Source organism: Capra hircus, chromosome 11 (genome assembly GCF_001704415.2).
Source record: "Capra hircus breed San Clemente chromosome 11, ASM170441v1, whole genome shotgun sequence".
Classification (NCBI taxonomy): Eukaryota; Metazoa; Chordata; class Mammalia; order Artiodactyla; family Bovidae; genus Capra; species Capra hircus.
Genome location: NC_030818.1, coordinates 24501395 through 24524891, shown reverse-complemented (window position 1 = coordinate 24524891; position 23497 = coordinate 24501395). Strand labels below are relative to the sequence as shown.

The 23497-nt window shown below is 35.6% G+C and overlaps 1 protein-coding gene across 3 annotated transcripts in view; it reads right to left on the bottom strand.

The window, feature by feature from the left end:
* EML4 (echinoderm microtubule associated protein like 4) overlaps positions 1–23497 on the bottom strand; it is a 148714-nt gene that overhangs the window by 95333 nt on the left and 29884 nt on the right. The window lies entirely within an intron of this gene.

Genomic DNA, 23497 nt, shown 5'->3' with positions numbered 1-23497 from the left:
TGATAAAAGAGGAATGAAGCAAAATGATCTAGATTAATATTTACAAAAGCCCTTACAGAAGAAAGTAGGAACCACCAAGAGTGTTTCCTCAAGTGAGACTTGGGAAAATACTTCTCTATAGATTAATACCTGGTATAGATTCATCAAAATACAGGAGGAGCTCCTTGGAAGATTAACAGGAATTAAGTGGGCTGGGAGGTGTGCAATGTGTTTGAAACAAAGGACATTTAGGCGAGACCATGTAGAGTGACTAAAAGCAGACAGAAGGGAAATAGAATGATACAAAGGAAACGTAGTGCCAGGCACAGACTAGGACAGAGTTCAAATTCTTGCTATTGATTGGTGAGAAGCTCTGACGCAGATTGTACTTTATTATGTCTCTCTTCAGTCAACAGACAAAGGTAAGACTGCAGTTTTATAATTTAGGTCTGAACTACTCTTCTTCATAACAAATGTAGCCCTATTAAACGACTGCTCACAGACTCCTAAGATTACAGAATTGTCAAGAAGTTCTGCAGCCTAGTGCTTTGTCACCGATAATACATAACAAAAAGGCTCCTCATACATGACAGCACCTGGGGTTCTTTTCACCACCTCCCATTTGCAGACTGCTACTCATCTGTAGATTATATACCTTGGGCATTTCTTTCTTCTCAAATAAAAATCTGATTTCAGACCAGAAAGTATTTGGTTCCTAAATAGTTTAGTTTCTTTGCTTAAGCACCTCTTCCCTCTTTACTATTACAGTCAGTCTTTCTAAAAGGCCTATTCATACATTCAAGTATCTGAGTACTATGAGGTACAGAAATTATTCAGGATGCTGAGGTGGGGAATTCCCTTTGGCCCAGTGGTTAGGACTCTGAGCTTTCATTGCCAAATGCCCTGTGTCTTGAGTAGCATCTCTTAAAGTCTGTCCTTTAATTTCTAGCAGGTAAAATTTTGCTAGTAAAATTGCTTTTAATCTGGGCTTCCCACGTGGCTAAGTGGCAAAGAATTCACCTATAATGCAAGAGATGTGGGTTCTATCCCTGTGCTGGGAAGGAAAGGGCAACCAATTCCAGTTCTGCCTGGAAAATCCTATGGACATAGAAGGTTGGTGGGCTACAGTCCATGGGGTTGCAGAAGAGTCAGACCCAATTTAGCAACTAAACAACAACAACAAAGATGATGTAAACTGTAAGCTGTTAGTACTCATTTGTGTCTTAATTTGGGTAGCATTATTTCTTTAAACACAGAACAAATTTTTAGATTTCTATAAAATACTTACTCATTCTACATTTTACTGAGTGACTAATTTGTCAGGCACCATATTAAATCCCAGGAACACAAATTCAAATTCAGTTCTTTCCACTTTGAAAAGTAAAGACTTTTAAAGGCAAAAATTAAAAACAGATACTATAATAAGAACGCAAACTAAGAAAAAAATATGAAAAAGATAGGAGTTGGCAAACTTCTGTTTGTAGGGAAGAAGGGAAAATAGATCAACCTCACTGATTAGGGACATACAATTAAAATCATAAGCTTCTATTTCATAGCTATTAAGTAAACAAAAGCTGTACATTCTGGCAACACCAAATATTGGCATCAGAACTTTTATACACTTTGGAGGGAAAATGTACATTAATAAACAACCTGGGAGAATAAGCTGGCAAGGTTTACTGAATTTGAAGTACTCTTACTCTGGAAGCCCAGCAATCCCACACTCAAAAATAGGCCAAGGTGTGGAATAGACATTTCTCCGAAGAAGATATGTAAATTGATAATAAGTACATGAAAGAATGTGGAGAAATAAAAACCCTGTGTACTGTAAATGGAAATAAAAAATTATGTAACTGCTGAGCAAAACACCCTGGTGATTCCTCAGAAAGTTTAACAGAGATCCAGCAATTCCACTTCTAAGGATATGTACCCAAAAGAATTGAAAGCAGGGACTCAAATAGCTATGTCAGTACTAATATTCATATCAGATTATTCACAATAGCCAAAAGGTGAAACCACCGAAATGACTAGCCACAGATGAATGGATAAACAAAATGTGGTATATACATATAATGGAATATTATTCAACATTAAAAAGGAATAAAACTGTGACACAAGCTACAGCATGGCTTGTAATTATTATGCTAAATAAAATAAGTCAGACACAAAAGGACAAATAGCGTATGACTGCATTTAAATGAGGTATACAGAGTAGGAAAATTCAGAAAGACAAAACAGAACAGAGGTTACCAGGGCTGGGAAAAGAGGAGAATGTGGAGTCAGTATTTAATGAGTACAAAGTTCTGTTTAGAATGACAAAAATGTTCTGAAAATGGACAGTGGTAATAGTTATTTGACACTGTAAATTATATACCTAAAAATGGTTAAAATAATTAATTTTATGTTATGCATATTTTATCATACCAAAAAAAAATCACACCACATTAAAAAAAATCACAATGTGATATCACTTCACATCTATTAGGATGGCTATAGTCAAAGTGACAATTACTGTTGGTGAGAGCGTGGAGAAACTGAACCCTCATACATTGGGCTGCTGGGAACAAAAACGGTGCAGCTTTGGAAAATAGTCTGGTAGTTCCTCAAAAAGTTAAACACAGAGTTACCACATGACCCAGCAATTCCCTCCTGGGTATATACACAAGAGAGATGAAAAGTTATCTCCACACGAAAACTTGTACATGAATGTTCATAGCAGCACTACTCACAAGAGCCAAAAAGTAAACATAACCCAAATATCCACTGAATTATAAAGATATTCATTCACATGGTATAACCATGCAATGAAATATCATTCAGCCATAAAAAATGAAGTACCGATATATGCTATAACACAGATGAATCCTGAAAACATGCTAAGTTAAAAGAAGTCAGTCACATGCTGTATGATTCTATTTACATTAAACATTCAGAACAGGCAAAGTGGACCAGTGGTTGCCTACAGACTATAGAAGATGGGGGAAAGGGAGTGATTGCTGAAAACCACAGAATCTTTTCTTAGGGTGATGAAAATGGTCTAGAATTCACTGCAGTGAAGGTTATACAACCTTGGGAGTATACTAAAAACCACTGCATTGTGTACTTTAAATGTATGGTATATGAATTATAGAGCAAAAAAGCTATTACCGAAACAACAACAAACCATTCAGTAAGCAACAAAAACTTTCATTTCATAATTTACATTGTAAATTCCCTTGAAAAGTATAAGTGGAGTTTCCATTTTCCCCAAATGACTGACTAGAGCCTCCTGGGGCATTACTGAGAATGTGAAAAGCACATAGGAATCACCTAAATAAGAGTATAATGGGGCGGGGGGTGGGGAGGCAGAAAGAAGCTGGAACTGTAAAACCAACTACAACGTTTTCATAATGTAGGTTACAGCCGGTGTAGCTTAAAAGACTATTATGTCTGTTTACTAAGCTATCCAAAGATTAAGAAAAATATAATGGCATTTGTAAATAAACATTTTACTCATTGTATCTAGATGTGTTTAGTGAGGATGTTTTTCATATACTGAGAGAGATCTGGGCTAAGGTCAAAATCTCTCACACAGTACTCTTGTAAAAGGAACAGACTTCTTATAAGCAAGGGGAGGAAAGATGACTGGCTAGCGTAAAATTTGCAATTTGTGACTGCTGACACTTAAGACCTTAAAAAACAGAAGAATGAAACGTTGAGATGATGAAACTTCAGCTCCTTTAAAGCACATCTTTAAAAAATGACAGCAAAAAGTGGCCAAAGTGTTAGGACACAGGCAGTTATACTGGTGTACTTGTGAACTGCTACAAATATTCTGAAAAGCAATCTAGTAATTGCTACTTAAATAATTAAAATTACACATATGTACTCTGATGCAACGTCTGTAGTATGTATAAACAGACCTAAAGGTCTATAAAAATGAGATCAGGTGAATGAAATATAGTATCTAAATATAGAATATTACATACTATATATCAGTGTGGTATCAGTATGTTATCAATGATCGGTGGATAAGCGGAAAAAGTCACCAATAAGATGATGCATATCTACTGTATAAACAGTGTATTTTATGTCCTGTTTTTTGGAAGGGGGGAAAAAAAAACACCGAAATCCATTTATACAGAACAAGGGTCGGCTAACTTTTACTGTGAAGGACCAGAAAGTAAATACATTAGGTTTTACAGGTCAGAAGATCTCTATTCCAGTCATCACACACTGATCTTGCAGAACAAGCAGCCATAGACAGTATCTCTACAAATGGAATATGTCCCAATAAACATAAATTTATGAACACTGAAATTACTACTAGAATTTCATGTAACTTTCATGTGTCATGAAATATTATTCTTTTGATTTTTTTTTAACCGTTTAAAGATTTAAAAATTATTCCTGGCTAGGCTTCCCTGGTGGCTCAAACAGTAAAGAATCTGCTTGCAATGCTGAAGACCCAGATTTGATCCCTGGGTTGGGAAGATCCCCTGGAGAAGGGAATGGCAACCACTCCAGTATTCTTGTCTGGAAAATTCCATGTATAACAGAAGCCTGGTGGGCTACAGTCCACGGGGTTGCAAAGAGTTGGACACAACTGAGCAACTAACACACAACACAACGATGTACATACAAATCTGCAGATTCTGTGCAAGAGCCTAATTTGTCAATTTCTGATGCAGAATCAAACTAAATGAGCAAGTATATATTTATAATTTAAAAAAATATAAAGTAATTTTAAAAGCACCTCTTCTTAAAGGATAATAATTTTATTGACAAAGTAATTTTTATTAATAAGACTAAGAAACACCTTCATAATCAAAGTAGATGGCATACTAATGTTATGACTCTATTTCTCCATGGCTACAGAGAGAGTAGAATAAGGAGAAAATAAGGTAACTTCAAAATTTTTTTAGCCCCAAAATAGAGAATTTGGCATTTCATGGTAGTACTTCCTGCTTCAAAGAATTAAATCCTTGCTTATTTAAAGGGAGTGTTCTCAAGCTGACAGAAATGATAAAGCTCTACCATAAAGAACAGAAACACAGTATCTAAGGAAAAATAGGAGACTATTCAGTCAATTCTGTGACAGGATAAATATGTTCACATTTTCAGAAAAACTTTCCTAGGCTTCCCACAATAGAGCACATTTCTTAAAAAATCACCAACACACAGTATTCCAAGGATTTGGTATTGTGAATAAGGAAGTGACTGACATTTATTTTCCAAGCTTCTGTCTCAAATGCTCAATGCTATATTAGGTCTGTGCTGTGCTTGTTGGCTCAGTCATGTCCTGCTCTTTGCAGCCCCATGGACAGCAGCCCGCCAGGCTCCTCTGTCCATGGGGATTCTCCAGGCAACAATACTGGGGCAGGTTGCCATGCCCTCCTCCAGGGGGTCTTCCCAACTCAGGGATACCACCCAGGTCTCCTTGCAGGTGGATTCTTTACCATCTGAGCCACCAGAGAAGCCCATAGTAACTCTACGGTAGGATACTGAAGTGATGTGAAAGACAGTCCTTACCCTCAGGGAATTTCAAAGATGCAAAAATCCTAAAGAAAATATTAACAAACCAAATGCAATAATATATTAAAAGGATAATAAATCACAGTCAAGTTTAATTTATTGCAATCAGTGAGATTTATCACATTAACAGAAAATAAGATCATGTTCAACAAACACATTTCATAAAATTTAACAACAATTCAAAACAAAAATGTAAAAGTACTATGAATAGAAGGGAACATTCTTAATCTGATTAACTATGAATAGAAAAGAACATTCTTAATCTGATGAACATTGTGGGAGATCATATTTTCTACATTTCTCCCTAGTTAGACACCCACATACATACATACACTTATGTATTAAGAGTATGTACATATGTCATCCCAGTACTCATCTAACAATGTGACTGATGGATACTCCTTTAACCAAAAAGCAGGGTTTCTATCTCGTCTTCTTGTATCTGGCTAGGGGCCTGTGACTGCTAATCAGAGAATGAAAAAATGACGCTTACATGAGTTTTGAGATGAGGCTGTAAAAAGTATACAGCTTCTACCTAGCCTTCTCTCTTTGGAAATGTTTGCCACCATGCAGTGAAGCAGCTCACACTAACCCACTGGGAGAGGCTGCATGAAAGAACTCAGGTGGGAGCCAAGGGCCAGCATAAACACCCGGATATACAAGTAAATTAGCCTTCAGATGATTCCTTCCCACTACTTTGTATCTTGCAGCCAAGGCATGAGACAATACAGAGTGGAGACAGCCTTCCACAGTAAGCCCTAATTCTAAATTCCTAATCCAAATCCATGTTTGAAATAAATGTCTGCTTTATGCCTCTATATTTTTAATTGGTTATGCAGCCACAGTAACCAGTTTGGTTCAAGTTGCTCGTTGTGTCCGACTCTCTGCGACCCCATGGACTGCAGCATGCCAGGCCCCCTGTCCATCACCAACTCCCAGAGTTTACGCAAACTCATGTCCTTTGAGTCGGTGATGCCATCCAACCATCTCATACCCTGTCAACCCCTTCTCTTCCTGCCTTCAATCTTTCCCAGCATCAGGGTCTTTTCCAGTGAGTCAGTTCTTCGCATCAGGTGGCCAAAGTATTGGAGTTTCAGCTTCAGTCTTTCCAATGAACATCCAGGACTGATTTCCTTTAGGATGGATCTCCTTGCAGTCCAACGGCCTCTCGAGAGTCTTCTCCAACACCACAGTTCAAAAGCATCAATTCTTCGGTGCTCAGCTTTCTTTATAGTTCACCTCTCACACCCATACATGACCACTGGAAAAACCACAGCTTTGACCAGACAGACCTTTGTTGGCAGAACATACATATACCAAATATGCATATACCAGAACATGCATACACCAAAACCCAAAAAACTACAACATCATATTTAATGTTGAAATACTTAAAGCCATCCTTTTGAGATAGAGAGCAAAGGGAAACAAAAACAAAAACACCAAGGATACCTACTTTCATTACTTCTATTCTGTATTTCAATTCTACTCAAGTAACAGGATAAGAGAAATAAAGATTAGAAAAGAAATAAGTTTATCATTCACAGACAATACAATTATGCATATAAAATCCTAAAAAATCTTAATAATTTACTATAATTAATAGCAAGTTTAGCAACATTGATGGATACAGATCAATATACAAAGCAACTGTATTAGTACATCCTAGCAAAAAACAGAAAAAGAAAAAAAAATTTTAAGACATTTACAGTAGTACTAAAAAATAATACCTAGGAATAAAAATTAATAAATGACATTTAAGAGCTCTACATAAAAAACTAGTAAATACTGTAGACAGAAGTTAAAGACCTGAGTAATAAGATAAATAAACCATGTTCATGGATTGAAGACTCAAGGAAAATATGCCACTTTTAACCAAGCTGACCCAGAAATATAATGCAATACAGAAAAACATCAATAATCTGTGTGTGAACACCCTGCGTGTGCTCATGCACATGAAACTTGATAAGCTTACTCTAAGGTTTATATGGAAAATCAAAGGGTCAAGAATTACTAACAGCCTCTTGAAAAAAAGGAAAAAGGTAGGAGCACTTGTTTTATTAGATATCAAGACTCACTATGAAACTATAGTAATTAAGACATAGACAAATGGATCCATGGAAATGGAACTGAAAAGACAATCTGAAAATATGCACACTCATGGAGACCAATGGCAGCACTTTAGAGATCAGGGGAAACAAGAATCATGTCAATAAATAATACTGGGTAACACGAATCTCCATATGTGGAAAAAAAGAAATAAAACCTTACCCTCATCTCAAAACATATTCAAAACAGAAATTTCAGGTAAATTGTTGATTTAAATGTGAAAGATGAAATAATAAACCTTTTAGAAGATATTTAAATAAGACATGAAAATCACCACTGATAAGTTAAAAGGTTGACAGTGAGATTAGTCTTAAAATTGAGAATGTTTAGTCACAAAAAAATATCATTAAGAGTAAAAAGTGGGGGACTTCCTGAGTGGTCCAGTGGTTAAGAATCTGCCTTGCACTGCAGCGGGATGCAGGGTCAATCCCTGGTCGGGGAACTGAGATGTCCACATGCTGTGGGGCAACTGAGCCCACATGCTACAACTGCTGAGCCCATGGACCACAGCTAGAGAATTAATGCACCGCGAGGAAAGACCCCGCAGGACACAACAAAGGTCCCGAGTGCTGCAATGGAGACTCAATGCAGCCAGACAGATAAATATTTAAAAAAAGGGAGTAAAAAGGCGAGCCAGAATAGGTGAAAGTGGTTGGAGTATACAACTAACAAAGGGTTCACATCCTCAATATACAAAGAATACTCACGTATCAATTAGAAAGACAGTCTGACAGAAAACTGGGCAAGAGACCTGAACAGGAACTTTTCAGCCAGATGGTCAATAATAAATACACAAAAAGGTGTTAAATCTCATTAGTAATTAAGAAAGTACAAGTTGAAACCACATGAAACTACCACTGTACACTCACTAAATGGCTTAAAAGACTAATACTATCTAGTGCTGCTGAAGATGTGGGATGACAGAAACTCTGGGAACTGCTGGTAGGATTATGTACTGGTACAACCACTATGGAAAACTATTTGGCATGATCAATTAAAGTGGAATAAATACATTTCCCATGACCAAACACTTCCAGTTCTATGATTACACCCAACAGAAATGTGTATACATGTGTACCAAGAAATATGTATATGAATCAGAGCAGCATTATTCATAATAAGACACTGGGAACAAACTTAATATCCATCAATATCAGAATGGACAAATAAACTGTGGCATATCCATTTAACCATGATACTGAATGAACTACAGCTACATACAACACAGATGAATCTCACAAGCATAACACTGAGCAAAGGAAACCAGACAAAAGAATATATGCTTTATGATTTCACTTAAAAGTACAAAACCAGGCAAAACTATACCATATTGTCAGAAAACAAAACAGAGGCTATTATTAGAGATGTGAGAGGCGATAGTAAGCAATAGAAGCATAAGAAGGTGGGGTCTTTTGGAGTTTGGGGTATATTCTCTTTATGGATCTGGATTATGATTACATATGTTATACAATTTAAAAGTTTTTAAATACTGAGTTCACATTCCCAATATATGTATATTTTTATACAGATATTAACTGTGCTAATATGTTATGAATACTACAAAACATGTAAAAAATAAAAACATGAAAAGTATGGAATAAAGATAAATGATATCTTAATTATCTTGCTAATAGTAATAGCTTAATTTCTGTGTGTATCCTGAAAAATGGCACACTTATTTATTTCAAGTGAAGCAAATATTTTAATCTTGTGGTTGCCATTTTTTTAAATTACTTTCACACACACTCCCAATACATTGCCTTATTTTCTCAATAGGACTTAATCCCCAAAGTGTTCATAGTATTTACATTTTATGCAGACCTGGGGTGGTGAATAATATCAAGACATGACCCAAAACTACTCTTTTGGCTTTTCAATCATTAGTTAATAGTTTAAGACAATACATGCACTTAGGGAAAGATTCACACAAGTCTTCTCAATAATATTCACTTAAGCAAGATGATTTACAGACCTGATTAGATCATTGATGTTAAGACTAATGTGGCTGACAAAGAGCTTGAACTCAGAGTAGAAGGATCAGCTGTACCATTTTCTTCTTTTCCTGTGCTTGATTTACTAACATTATTATTATTAACCTATGGTTTCTTCAAAGAAATCTCTCAAAGTCACTCATTTTGTGAGCATTAGATAATATGACAAGTGTCAGTCACTCAGTTGTGTCCAACTTTTTGACTCAAGTGTTATTCCAACCGTGTCCTGGACAGGAGCACACCAAGCTCCTCTGTCCATGGAATTCTCCAGGCAAGAATACTGGGATGGGTTGCCGTTTCCTTCTCCAGGGGATATATCTGACCCAGGGATCAGACCCAGGTCTCCTGCCTTGCAGGCAGATTCTTTACTGTCTGAGCCACACGGGAAGCCAGATGCACTTTGAACAGAGTATGGGTAAATGGCAATATGCTGCAACACACGGACAGTACCTGAAAGAGTTCCACTGTCAATCCCTGTGCCACGTGGAATTCCCACTCCTCCGCTCACGACAGAGGACCATCCAACCTGACAGACTGAATAAGGGAGCATGCTAATTGTTCTTTTTAACATTGGTAAAGCACAGTTTCTTTCCTTTATTCTACTTCAGTTTTAAAAGGTAAAATTTTAAATTCTAAAATTTTTTCTTATGCCACCAAGAAATCATCTACACGTCACTCTGAAAACCACTGTCTTATTAAAGGACAGCAGGAGAATGACCAGATCAAAATCACAATTTAAGTAGCTCATCGCCCCTGGCAGCTAAATGGAGAATGAATTTAAGGCCAAGGATAGGTTTGAGAGTTGAGACTAGAATCTAAGCAACAGATAAGGAGCTGCTAGGACCATGAAGGTTAATAGTCTAAATAAAGCAGTGGCAACCTAAATAATGGGGCAAAATAGATTACTGTCAGTGACGGAGCTGATGGGTAGTTTTACCCCCCCCCTTTCCCTTTACTACTAGCTTCTCTCTCGAAAATGCCCTAAGAGCAACTTTCTTCAACTATACTAAGTATATACACATACATATAATTGATATGGATAATTGGTATTTTTAAATCACAAGTATTATGTGTGCATTATATGTAAATAACACCATTTTAGAGAACTTTGCTGCTTTGAATGATCTATAACAAACAGTATGAGTGAAAATAATGCATTTATTAAATAGCAGATTAAGAACAAATCCTCCCCCCTCACAAACACACAAACTGACACTCTTAAACCGTTCTTATACACAACAGAAATTTCAAAGAAGGTACTCTTGGCTGCAGAAGAGTTTCAAATGCTCATGCACCAAAACAAACCCAAAAACACAAAATAAACTTAATTTTTTGAAGCTTATGTTAAACGTGATCTGTCATTTTTTAATTTGTGAAAAGCAAAACAAACATCAATGTAAAAACTAAAGCAATCTAATATTTGCAGAACTTGGAAATTTATAAGGTAGTCCTTTTCAAAGACATCTGATATTTCCTTATGAAAGGGGCTTTTCTTCAATTGATGTTGTTTTTGCAATAATTAATCAATTCAAGGTCTAAAACTAAACTTATTACTGGCTTCAGAATTCACTTGTTTCTGTGTTCACTGTTAGTTCCTCACTGCCAAGAATCATAATTGTTTAAATGATGTCACTGATGAACAAGGTAAATGTATCTCAGTTACATTTTTAGGAAAATGTATAACAAGTTACTCAATTGTATTATACCTATACTAAAAGTTTTCAGTGGTTTTGAAACAAGCAAAGGAGAAACCACTACCATCCTACTGGCTGAAATCCCCAAAGGTCAAATATTTTTATCGTCAAAGTAAAGCACTCTCAAAATTTAAAGGAGTATCCATTTACTCCTCATATGAAATTGTATTGTGTTGTCCAGATAGGAACCAAGTGTGAAAGGCTGACACCAAAGTAAATATGATGAGACAAATTTAATTCTTCTTTCCTCCACCATCTATTCTCTTCAGACACGTTCTGGAGGATACATATAAACAAGAGATCCATGTAGTAATTTTCAATTGCGGGACAAATTGGATGTTCTAGAGCCCACTTTGTAGAGGATGATGCAATCTTATGGGATCACCCCAGATCTGACTCAGATCCATAAATTAATCCCAGGATCAATCATCCATTAGAGGAATTTTCCAAAAGTGTGATGATCAGAACCTAGATCAAATTTCCCATGTCTTCTCCAAAGTTAATTCAAAATTCAGATCAAATCTATTTTCTCTAGTTAAGCAATTAGCTATAATACTTGTTGATAGATCTGATACTTGGGCATATGTTCTAAAAGTCCCAGCAATCAATGTATCAATAGTTCAAATAACCTAACTACTCATTAAGACAATGAACGTATGCACATACAAACAAGGTCAAAAGTAGTCCAGAGCATATTTTTTCCTAACAGAAAGCTCTGTTCAGGTCTGTATTATGTAAATAACTTAATTCAGGCACAGTGAAGCCTAGAAGACAAATTAGGTTTCAAGTATCTAAAGTTACTCTACAAAAAACAGTAATCATCTGTTTCCACAAAGGGTCAAACAAGATGAAATATACTCAACATATAACATGAAAAACAGGTCTTAGAGAGAAATTTTTATTTCACTGGTAAAAGTTAATTCCAGGAAGAATAACTTTTAACAAGTAAGATCAGTTTTGTCTGAAAAATCTTTAAATAGAACAAGATTTAACTGCTTTGACGGGTTAAGTGTAATCCTATATCACTGTGCCAAGTCAGTCATGTCTGACTCTTTGTGATCCTAAGGACTATAGCCCACCAGGCTCCTTTGTCGACAAGGTTCTCCAGCCAGGAATACTGGGGTGGGTTGCCATGCCCTTCTATAGGGGACCTTCCCAACCCAGGAACTGAACCTGCGTCTCTTACATCTCCCGCATTGTAGGCAAGTTCTTTCCCACCAGAGCCATCTGGGAAGCCCGTATCACTATAGGAGAACTCATAAATTATCTCCTACAAGACTATCCCTAAGATTACTGGATCTAATTTTTTTGAATCTCTCTGATTAGCCAGTTATGCTTAAACTGGGAGAAAATTTTGAAACTACCACTTACGGAAGTGTAGTGAACTGGTTACTGCTTCTCATAATTCATAGAGGAGTTTCACACCAAACAGGAATAAAATTCACTGAAAATATAATACACATATCTAGTCCTTATACTTCAACACCAAAAAATTCTAGTATGCTTAAAATTGCAGGTAGACTTCAGGAAATTTACTCAGCCCAGCTCTGAGAATACTGGTGAAAATGAAAATCTACTTAATTGACAAAAATATTCCATGTAAAGTTGAAAATAAATTTTTTTTCTAACTTCCTTATTTGCTTCTGAGGCAGTTGCAAAGTTAATCAGAACTGAAGTTCATCTTTGTTCCCTCTAACTTTTTTGTTTCTCTGCCATTTCATCCGTTTCAACAGTTATGGTTGTGTAAATCAGAGGCGTGGGATAAACTTTGCATATAACCAATTTCACACAATAAGTGTAATATTTCATTGGGTTCAACAGCTTTTCTCAATTGAAAAGCAACTGTTCAAAAGTGGCAGGGTTAAAAACAGTGATCCAGATATTCAATAAAATATCACTCATTCATTATCAGGCTATAATAATCTAAAAACTTCCCAAAATTCAATAAAAGATTTAAAACCTACATATGGTTGAGGCTTGAACAGCACTGGTCCACTTATACACAGATTTCTTTTTCAATAGATACTACAGTAATACATAGTCCAAGGACTATTATCCATGGCATAATCCATGTATGTGGAACCCAGACACAGAGAAAACAGGGATACAGAGGGCTGATAATAAGTTATGCACAGATTTTTTTACTCCCTGGAGGGTCAGTGCTCCTCATCCCTGAGTTGTTTTAAGGGCCCACTGTGCAATACATCAGAAATAACTATAAAAATACTAGCAATGGAAAAAGAACAAGAACACATTAATGAGAACAGCTGTGCTTATGCTGAGATTGTGAGTGATTGTTTTTATAATTTAAAAAATGATTTCTTTTCCTACAAAGATCTTACTGAGACTCTGAAGCTTAAGGGTTGTGAAAAACTACACCAAAGTTTGGCTGGATATGTGATGAATAAGGCAGGTTGAAAAGTTCCCAACATATACGTTCTTAAAGAGAGATTCTTTATATATTCTGACTATTCTCCAAGGTAAAAGAATCAAAAGGAAAAAGGGACATATCTACTTCTGAGTACCTACATCTCTTAAAGTCCTCAGAAAATAAGACAGACTGATGACAGACAGACATGTGATAACCCAAGAACAGCAAAATGTTAATTACAGAATCTAACCGGTGGTTATCTAGGTGTTCACTGTAAATAACTTTATCTTTTTTAAGCAGTTTTCCTAACAAAAGAGAAAAAAATCTGAGGCACATACATAGGAAAAATACAAACAAATTACAGAATACTCTGGAAGATTTAAGAGAAAAATATTAAGATATTTGGGTTACAGTATTTGAATGCCATTCTGTTTTAAAAAATGTTTTCTATATCTACTATGCAGTTATAGATCTTTAGATCCTGTAATGTATCTAGTCTCTAAAGATGATGCCCCAATAAACCACACCTCCCAGGAAGTATTAATGATTTTCTACAGTCTTCTTCTTTGAATCTAGGGTGGCCCTTTGACTTGCTTTTTGATTAATAGAAGTTGTATAACTTTCAAGACTATACATTAATATGCCTTGCATATTCTAAGATTCTGGTTTCTTTCTTCAGAAGTACTGACCTGCCATTTATAAATCTAATTAGTCTGAGGTATTATGCCAGAGAGGCCACATACCCAGCTCAGTTTGATAGTTTCAGCTAAATGCAGCCTGAGAGCCATTCAGATGTGTACCAGACATGTAAATGAAACTGTCTGACCTTCTAGTCGAATATAACTGAGTGACCTTAATGTAGAACTGCCTAGTTAAGATCTGCCCAAGTTTCTGACTCAAAATAATATGATTTACAACAATGCACTTGTTCTTTAAAGCTTCTAAATTTTGGCGGTGCTTTTTAAAAACCAGAATACATAAATAAAGTACCTTAAATAGCAAATATTTTAGTCCAAATCCTTCATTTTTATGAAATGATCCATTCTCAATGTACTGAAAAATAAAAAAGGACCCTATAATATCTAGGCTAAACAGGTAAAAAATTTTTTTAAAAAGAGAAAAGGGCTAGTTAGAAATATCACTTCCTAGTCTATTTAAATATATACATCCCACTCACTGTATAATAAAAACTCAGCTAGGCAACAAATAGCAAAATATTTCTTAAACCACTCATTTTTTATATACTGGGTGATATTTACAGAAAAGCAAATGTGTTAGATGTATTTTTTGCTCTTTAAATTCATAATGTATCCATCATCTGACACTGTCAGTTATCTGTGACTCCCATCCAAGTTGCTACCGTAAAAATAGTTAATAGAGAATTAACTGCATCTAAAACAATAAAATGTCTTTTAAGCCTCTACAGTTTTGGTTTTCAGTGACTTGTTGGGAAAAATCTTAAGGACTGCAAACTTGTACGTGTTATTCACCAACTGACACAATGCTTGACACAGGCAGTAAAACAAAGCTTATGACTCTATGTGCAGTAGGTGCTTGACAAGTGCTGACGGAGTGAATATGAAAATTCTACATATTCAGCTCATATATTATGTGACAGAACCTAAGTTGATGTATTTAAATAACAACACAGTCATCAATATCCTTAATTTTATACTTATTTTAAGAAAACACAAAAGTACCTTCTAAATAGCTATGAAATATGAAATTAAGACTCTAATTCTTATATCTACCCTAGAACCAAAAATTTAGAAGCTATTAAATTGCTGCTCTTATTAATCTTTTGCTTCTTTAATACGTATGCTTCTGGAGTTTTTTTCATGCTATTAAAATAATAATTAAAGTATCCCTTTCTTCCAGTAAAGGCAGCAGAACAAGATTCAAATGGCTGCTGGCAAAGAAAAAAAAGAGAAACCTTAGGCTACTTTAACTAAGTTGAAGAATCCATTTGTAACTTGCAGGCTCATTTAATCAGTATGTTAAAGTATAAACTGGAAATACTCAATCCCTGAAGATTAAAAACTATCAGACATGCTTAACTTTAAGGTAGTTCAATTTCTTTTCCTTTTGATTCTTCCAACAGAGGACTAGATAAATCAATGTATATTTACACTAAGAACTCTACACAGTGAAAATGAACAAGGTACTGTGTTAGACACCTGAAACTTATATGGTACTGTAAACCAACTACAGCTCAATTTTAAATATAAATTAAGAACAAAAAAGTGAACAAACTACAATACAAATATAATGTTGAGGGAAAGAAGCCAGACACAAAAAGCCATACTAAGTGATTTCAAAAACAGTCAAAATTAATCTATGATGTTAGAAGTCAAGACAGCAGTTATCCTTAGAAAGGAGAGGAAAAGGAGTGACTATGAATCTCCGAAGGGCTTCTGGTAATTTCTGTGATTCATGTTCTGTGCTGTTATAATCTGAGTAGTTTTTCTGTATGTATACTATACTTCAATTAAAAGCTTACCTGGATTGAAAGAGTAGCACTGAAACATACAGATTACCATGTGTAAATGGACAGCTTGTGGGAAGCTGCTGTGTAACACATGGAGTTCAATGCTAAGCTCTGTGACGACTTAGAGGGGTGGGGCTGGGGCGTGGGGAGGTTTCAAGGAAGAGGGGATATATGTATACTTATGGCTGATTCCCATCTTATGGCAGAAACTGACAAAACACTGTAAAGCAATTATCCTCCAATTAAAAATAAATTTTGAAAAATGAATCAATAAATGAAAAAAATACGTGTACTTGGGTGGAGAGTGGGCAAAATTATAAGATTTTAATTTTTTTTACACCTGAAGCAGAGGTTTTCCAACACTTTATTCTTGATACTTTAAACTAGTTTGCTCATTTGTCTGCAGAAGCATGGCATAAAATGATACAACTATAGAAGGTGGCTTGGAGATCACATAAGCCAAACGAAAATGCAGAAACTGACTTCCAAGGTTACATAATACAGGGCAGAACCAGGACTAGAACACAGGCCTCCACACTCCTATTCTACTGCTTTACCACCACACAATACTGTCAAACCCTCTTTCTCTAGTAGCTACTTTTACAATGTCTGCGGATGCGTTTTCCTATTTCCAAGCCCTGATGAATGATACATGCTGCCCTAGAAGAAACACTGGCAAAGTGATGTAGATACATAAATGCAAAAAAGGGATCATAATCTGCCTTACTACCTTACCAAATAATACACACAGAGTAAGTGTATCTGTCAATGCCATGTCAATGTCATGTCAACGTATCTGTTAATCTGGAGAGGGGGAAGAAAAAGTTCTAATGAGAAGAAAATCAAGAGAGAATTTTAGCAGTGACTTGCTGGGGAAGGGAAGCTTCTAAAAATGACACCACCACCACCACCACCAGCCCTCCCGCCCAAAGTCTCAAACATTTATAAAACATTCTGATTTTTTGCAATAAAACTTACGTAGCTAAATGTTGATGTATGGCAGAAACCATCACAATATTGTAAAGTAAGTATCCTCCAATTAGAAATAACAGAAAATAAAACTTATGTAGAAAAACACATTTACTGCATTGCCAATTTTTAAATATTTTTCTTTCTTCTCTTTAAAATATAGTTAAATAAAAATTTTCAATGGATATTGACAGGTAAACTTGGAAGCCTAACATTTTATTAAAAATGACTTTAAATACACACTAGTTCAAATTTCAAACACCATCAACTATAAGTGAAAAAAAAATACAATTAGAGAATTTTCATTAAGAAATTAAAACCAACAAAAACCTTATATAATCCTTAACAGATGATCCAAAGGCCCAAAGTAGTCAAGTACCACAATGGCTAAAGAATGCCGTTATACATGCTTACATACTATTTTTAAGTGGCTTATTGTGTGTCTGGGAAGAAAATATTACTGTTCGCTGCCAGCCTAAGCTTATATTACCCACCACACAAAAGATAAATCTTACTCTTGTCAGAACATTGACAACACACTATGCAGTAACAAGAGCAAAGTTATACAATTTAAATTCAATTATTTCAGTGAGAAAATAATATAACCTTCCTGGGAGGAAAATTTCAATGTCTCTAATAACATTTTATTTGCAGTAAAATATTGGAATTCTTTGTAATACTGGAAGCTAAAGAGTAGACTAGCATCTACAAACTACTATGAAAGTGGAATATAATCCACAAAACTTGAAGATGTAGAAATATTTGCAAATTTTAAATATCCAAGTTCTTTAATAATTAGGACAGATCCCCTTTCAGTTCAGTTCAGTCTCTCAGTCATGTCTGACTCTTTGCAACCCCTTGGACTGCAGCACACCAGGCCTCCCTTTCCATCACCAACTCCCAGAGTTTACTCAAACTCATGTCCATTGAGTCGGTGATGGCATCCAACCATCTCCTCCTCTGTCAACCCCTTCTCCTCCCACCTTCAATCTTTTCCAACAGCAGGGTCTTTTCACATGAGTCAGTTCTTCGCATGAGGTGACCAAAGTATTGGGGTTTCTGCTTCAGCATCAGTCCTTCCAGTGAATATTCAGGACTGATTGCCTTTACGATGGACTGGTTGGATCTCCTTGCAGTCCAAGGGACTCTCAAGAATCTTCTCCAACACCACAGTTCAAAAGCATCAATTCTTTGGCCTTCAGCTTTCTTTAACAGTTCACTTCTCACATCCATACATGACTACTGGAAAAACCGTAGCCTTGACTAGACAGACCTTTGTTGGCAGAGTAATGTCTCTGCTTTTTAATATGCTGTCTACGTTGGTCATAACTTTTCTTCCACGGAGCAAGTCTTTTAATTTCATGGCTGCAGTCACCATCTGCAGTGATTTTAGAGCCCCCCAAAATAAAGTCTGCAACTGTTTCCACTGTTTCCCCATCTATTTGCCATGAAGTGATGCAACCAGATGCCATGATCTTCGTTTTCTGAATGTTGAGTTTTAAGCCAACTTTTTCACTCTCCTCTTTCACTTTCATCAAGAGGCTCTTTAGTTCTTCTTCACTTTCTGCCATAAGGGTGGTATCATCTGCACATCTGAGGTTATTGACATTTCTCCCAGCAATCCTGATTCTAGCTTGTCCTTCATCCAGACCAGCATTTTTTAGACCCCCTCAGGCATGGTCTTTAAAGCCATGATTTTAAACTTCATTACAAAAGATAGAGGGAATCCACTGGTTCAGATACTTTTAAACTACTCCAATATATATCCCAAGTATATATTTGCAGGAGACCTGGGTTTGATTCCTGGGTTGGGAAGATCCCCTGGAGAAGGGACTGGCAACCCACTCCAGTATTCTTGCTTGGAGAATTCCATGGTCAGAGAAGCCTGGTGAGTTACAGTTCATAGGGTCACAAAGGGTTGGGCACGACTAAGCAACTAACACTTTCAATTTTACATATATCCAACCAAGAAAATTTCCTCATTGTTCTACAGATAACAACACTCACTCAATTCACTTTCTGGTCTAAAACAACTCTGCCCATCTCCCATACTCTATCTACCTTCAGGACTCCTTTCTCACCCCCAAGAAGTTATTTCTTTCATTCTATTCAACCCTGAATCTTTTCTCTCCTAAACTCTCATAAGCCTCACCTCTATCATTTAGTACTTTCTACTCAGCAGTATGTGACTGAGTTTTCTCAACGGTGCTTACAGACTGTTAACCAGATTCAACTGCAAGCCCCTTCACAACAGAAGACCATATTTCATATACTTCCCACAATACTCATGACATTATAGGCATTTCAATAAATGTTGAGGAAAATACTAAAAAAAAAAACAAAACAACAAAAAAAAACAAAACAAAAAAACCCCACAAAGTTGTAACTGCAAAGAAAGGCCTCTCCAATGAAGTATATGATAGAGCATGAGAGACAGACGTTTACACAGGCTTCTTCCAGATTCAAGAAGAAAGCCTCAGTTTTTAATAACTATAACGCATTCCTAATATTTAAATACAACTGATTTCTAAGATAAGAATATTCTATAATTTTATGCATATAATTTTGAGTGACATAAAATTTTATTTTATTTTAGATGGGCTGTGAGGCTTGAGGGATCTTAGTTTCCCAACCAGAGATCCAACCCAGGCCCTTGGTGAAAGCAGAGTCCTAACCACTGGACCATAAGAGAACTGCCTCAAATTTTATTTTTAAATAAACTCATCTAAAAATTAAGTCCTTTTATAGTAGTAGAAAGTAAAGAAGTTCTCAAAATAAAAAAAAGTTGAACAATCTAAGTACGAAATGAAGTAGTATTGGATTATAACCCAAAGTATAAAGTAAATATCCATGAGTCCAAACTGATAGGAATAACTGAATGAATTAATAGGGGAGAAGAGATAAATCTCCCATGTAGAAGAATTTCAAATAAACTATTACATGAAAGTAGATGGCCTTCAAGGAGACGAGAGCATTACCTCTCTATTCCTTAGGTATGGGTTGTACCTTTGAAAGAGTAGTTATAGAAAAGTGGGGTAGTAACTTTACAGTGGAGAAGTCTGAAAAACATCTCAGCCAAGAGTCAGAAATCATGTTGCTGCTATGCATCTTGATATGATGAGAATGATACTTTATCTCTTGAGTTTTTACAATTGAAAGTTGTGTAATAGTTCTATTTTTCCCAACTATAATTCATTAATGAACCCATTCTCTTCCTCACTAATTTGAAATGTAACCTTCATCATATGTTTAATGCTTTATGAGTCTGCTTTTAAAATATTTTTCCTGTTTATGCAACTACCAACACCACATTTTTTTGATTACTATAGCTTTACAGTAACCTTTACTATGCATCTGGATAAATGTCCAGGTCTGATCACTGTCTTGATCACTATGCTATCCAAATTCACTAGTGACTATTACAATTCTGCGATGATTCAAATTTTATTATTTACCAAATTAACAGAAGTTGATATCCCTTAAGTTAATGCAGGTAATGCCCTTAAATATTTCTTACATTTTTTAGCTCCACTGCAGGAGGAGGTCCTCTTCTTAGGTCCTCTTAAGAAGAAAAAGAACCACTTTAACCAAGTGATCGAACAAAACATCAAAAATAACCAAACTACTATCACGTGCCCCTTATATGATGCACTCTAAAGACACAACATCACTTACAGACTATACATGTGCTAAAATTCATATCCTATATCTAGTGATGACGAAACATAAGACAAACGCACACTGGCAAGCATCCTGCAAAATAAATGGCCGGTAATCTCCAAAATGTTAATATTATTTAAAAAAAGACTCAGGAATGGTTCGGTCCCAGATTAAAGAAAGCAAGAGGACTAAAGAAACAAAAAAACTAAATGCAACGCATGATCCTTGACTAGAACTGGGTGTGGGGGGGTGGTGCGGTAATGCTACATGGAACCAATCAGTGACAGATAAATTACGTCTACAGATTTAAAACTAGTATTGTACAAATGTTTATTTCCTGATTTTCACCACTATACTATGGTTGTATAATGCCCTTATTCTTAGAAAATGTTCACTGTGGTAAGGGCAGTAATACTTACCACTTACTCTCAAATGTCTCAGTAGGGGGAAAAAAAAAAAGGTAGAGAAAGAACAATAAAGCATATACAGCAAAATGTTAGTAATTGTGAATCTGAGTGAAGAATATGAAGTTCTTTGAATTATTCTTATAACTTTTCCTTATATCTGAAGCTACTTCAAAATAAAAGTTGAAAAGGAAAAACAATGCACATTAGAAAAAAAAAATTCATACACATAAACATGGAATTCATGAGGTTTTTACTTTCCTCCTAAGTTCTACAATACATCAAAACAAGTAGAAGATATGTTCTCTGTTCTCAAGGAGTTTTCCATCTGGCTGGGCTGACAAAACAAATATGTAACATTTTTATAAGAAATATTACAAAGCAGTAACTGTCATATGTGTGACAAAAGTAATGAGTGCTAGAAATTTAGAGGGAAAAAAGATCATGATGAATAAAGTGGTCCAACTGAAAGAAGAGAGATTGGACTCAGGTCTTGAACTCTAAGCAAAATCTGGGTAGGCAAAAAAAAAAGAAAATTCCACACTGAGAGAGTATTTGTGGACAACTGAGTAACAAAGATTGACTACACAGTCTGTTAACACTGGGGAATGAACATCAAGGCTGGAAAGAAAGGCTAGGGCCAAATTATGGAGCACTCTGAATCCTACCCCGAAGAAAACTGGATACTGTACTACAGGTAATAGCCAATCACTAAATGATTCTGACATAGCATTATTAATACACGTAACTTCCCCCATTTTCGTCTAGAATCTGACTGATTTACTCAACTTGACAATTCCTAAAAAGAATATTTCCTTTTGTACTAACATATCTTTTGATTCCTCCGTTTGTGTACCTGCTGACACAGAATTTAATATCACAGATATATTGAGTGCTTATTGTGGATTAGGCAAGTCAGGGAAGCTGACTCAGCACCATATAATCCCTATAAATGGCCATTTAACTCCATCAATACCTATAATCGTTACTGATCAAACTGAGATTAATTTAGTCTTTGTGTATCTCTTTTCCTTACCAAATATAAAAAAGTAAACAGTTGCTGATAAACCTCACTAACTGTAGGGACAGATTTTTATTAGTATCGATATGTCAACACTAAAAGTTTTCATTAAGCATTTTAAATCAGAATCATATATCAGTGATCACATCTGGAAGTATTTTTGTTGCATACAAGCCAAACTTACAATAAATCCATTCTAAAAGGTCAACTTTATAAGTGACAAATTATAATCTAAGACACCAGTTTTGTAAACTCTGCATGAATCATCTTTTTTGAGAACTCTTCATTATATTTCCAACTCCTTTTTCTTAACAGAAGAATCAAATTACCTCAGCATCTAACATACAAAAAGGCCTTGAAAAAAAATTTTGATAGTTATAGAACAAACTGGCAATTTAACAGAAATAACTAAGTTGAATATTTATGATTTCTAAAAGTATATGGTATGGTAATAAGAATTATAATATTAAAGAGTCTCATTATCTTAGCATTCCATGAATATCTGCCCCAAAGAATATTTACCTAAATTCATTTCTAAGTGGTACCTAAAAATACTAGTTTATTCTAAAGAAATGTTTATAATTCTCCATATCTGTTATCCTTGGTGAGGGAAAGAACAATTACATCACTCTGCAGGGGTCAACAAACTACTGTCCATAAGACAAATCTGATTCCACCACTGGCTTTCATAGGGCCAGCTAACTAAGAATGATTTTTCACTTTTTGAACACCTGAAAACTGAATTCAAAGAAGAACTGTACTAAAGGACCCACAAAAATGATATGCAATTCAGTGACTGTAAGTAAAGTTTTATTACAGTCTCACCCATTCTTTTAAGTACTGACTATGGCTGTTTTACAAAAACAGCAGAGTTGAGTAATTCTGCAAGACCATGTGTCCCACAAAGCCTAAAATATTTACCATATGACCACTTACAGGAAAAGCCAACCCCTATCATATAGCAGAACAGACAAGAGATTATGCTTTAGGCACTGAAATCAGATCAACCCAGCTTCAAAATCTGCCTATGCCACTAGTTATGAAGACTGTCTCACTGTTTAATATTCTAAAACTCAGAATTCTAAAAATTTTTTAAGGACAGAAAATAGTACCTAATAGGACTGTTGAGAGGATTAAAAGGATAAATACATATAAAGTGTTTAGCACTATACCTAATACACAGTAAGTACTAAATAAAGTGGCTCAGGGGTAAAGAATCCTCCTGCCAAGCAGGTGACTAAGGTTTGATCTCTGGCTCGATCGGGAAGATCCCCAGAGGAGGAAATGGCAACCCACT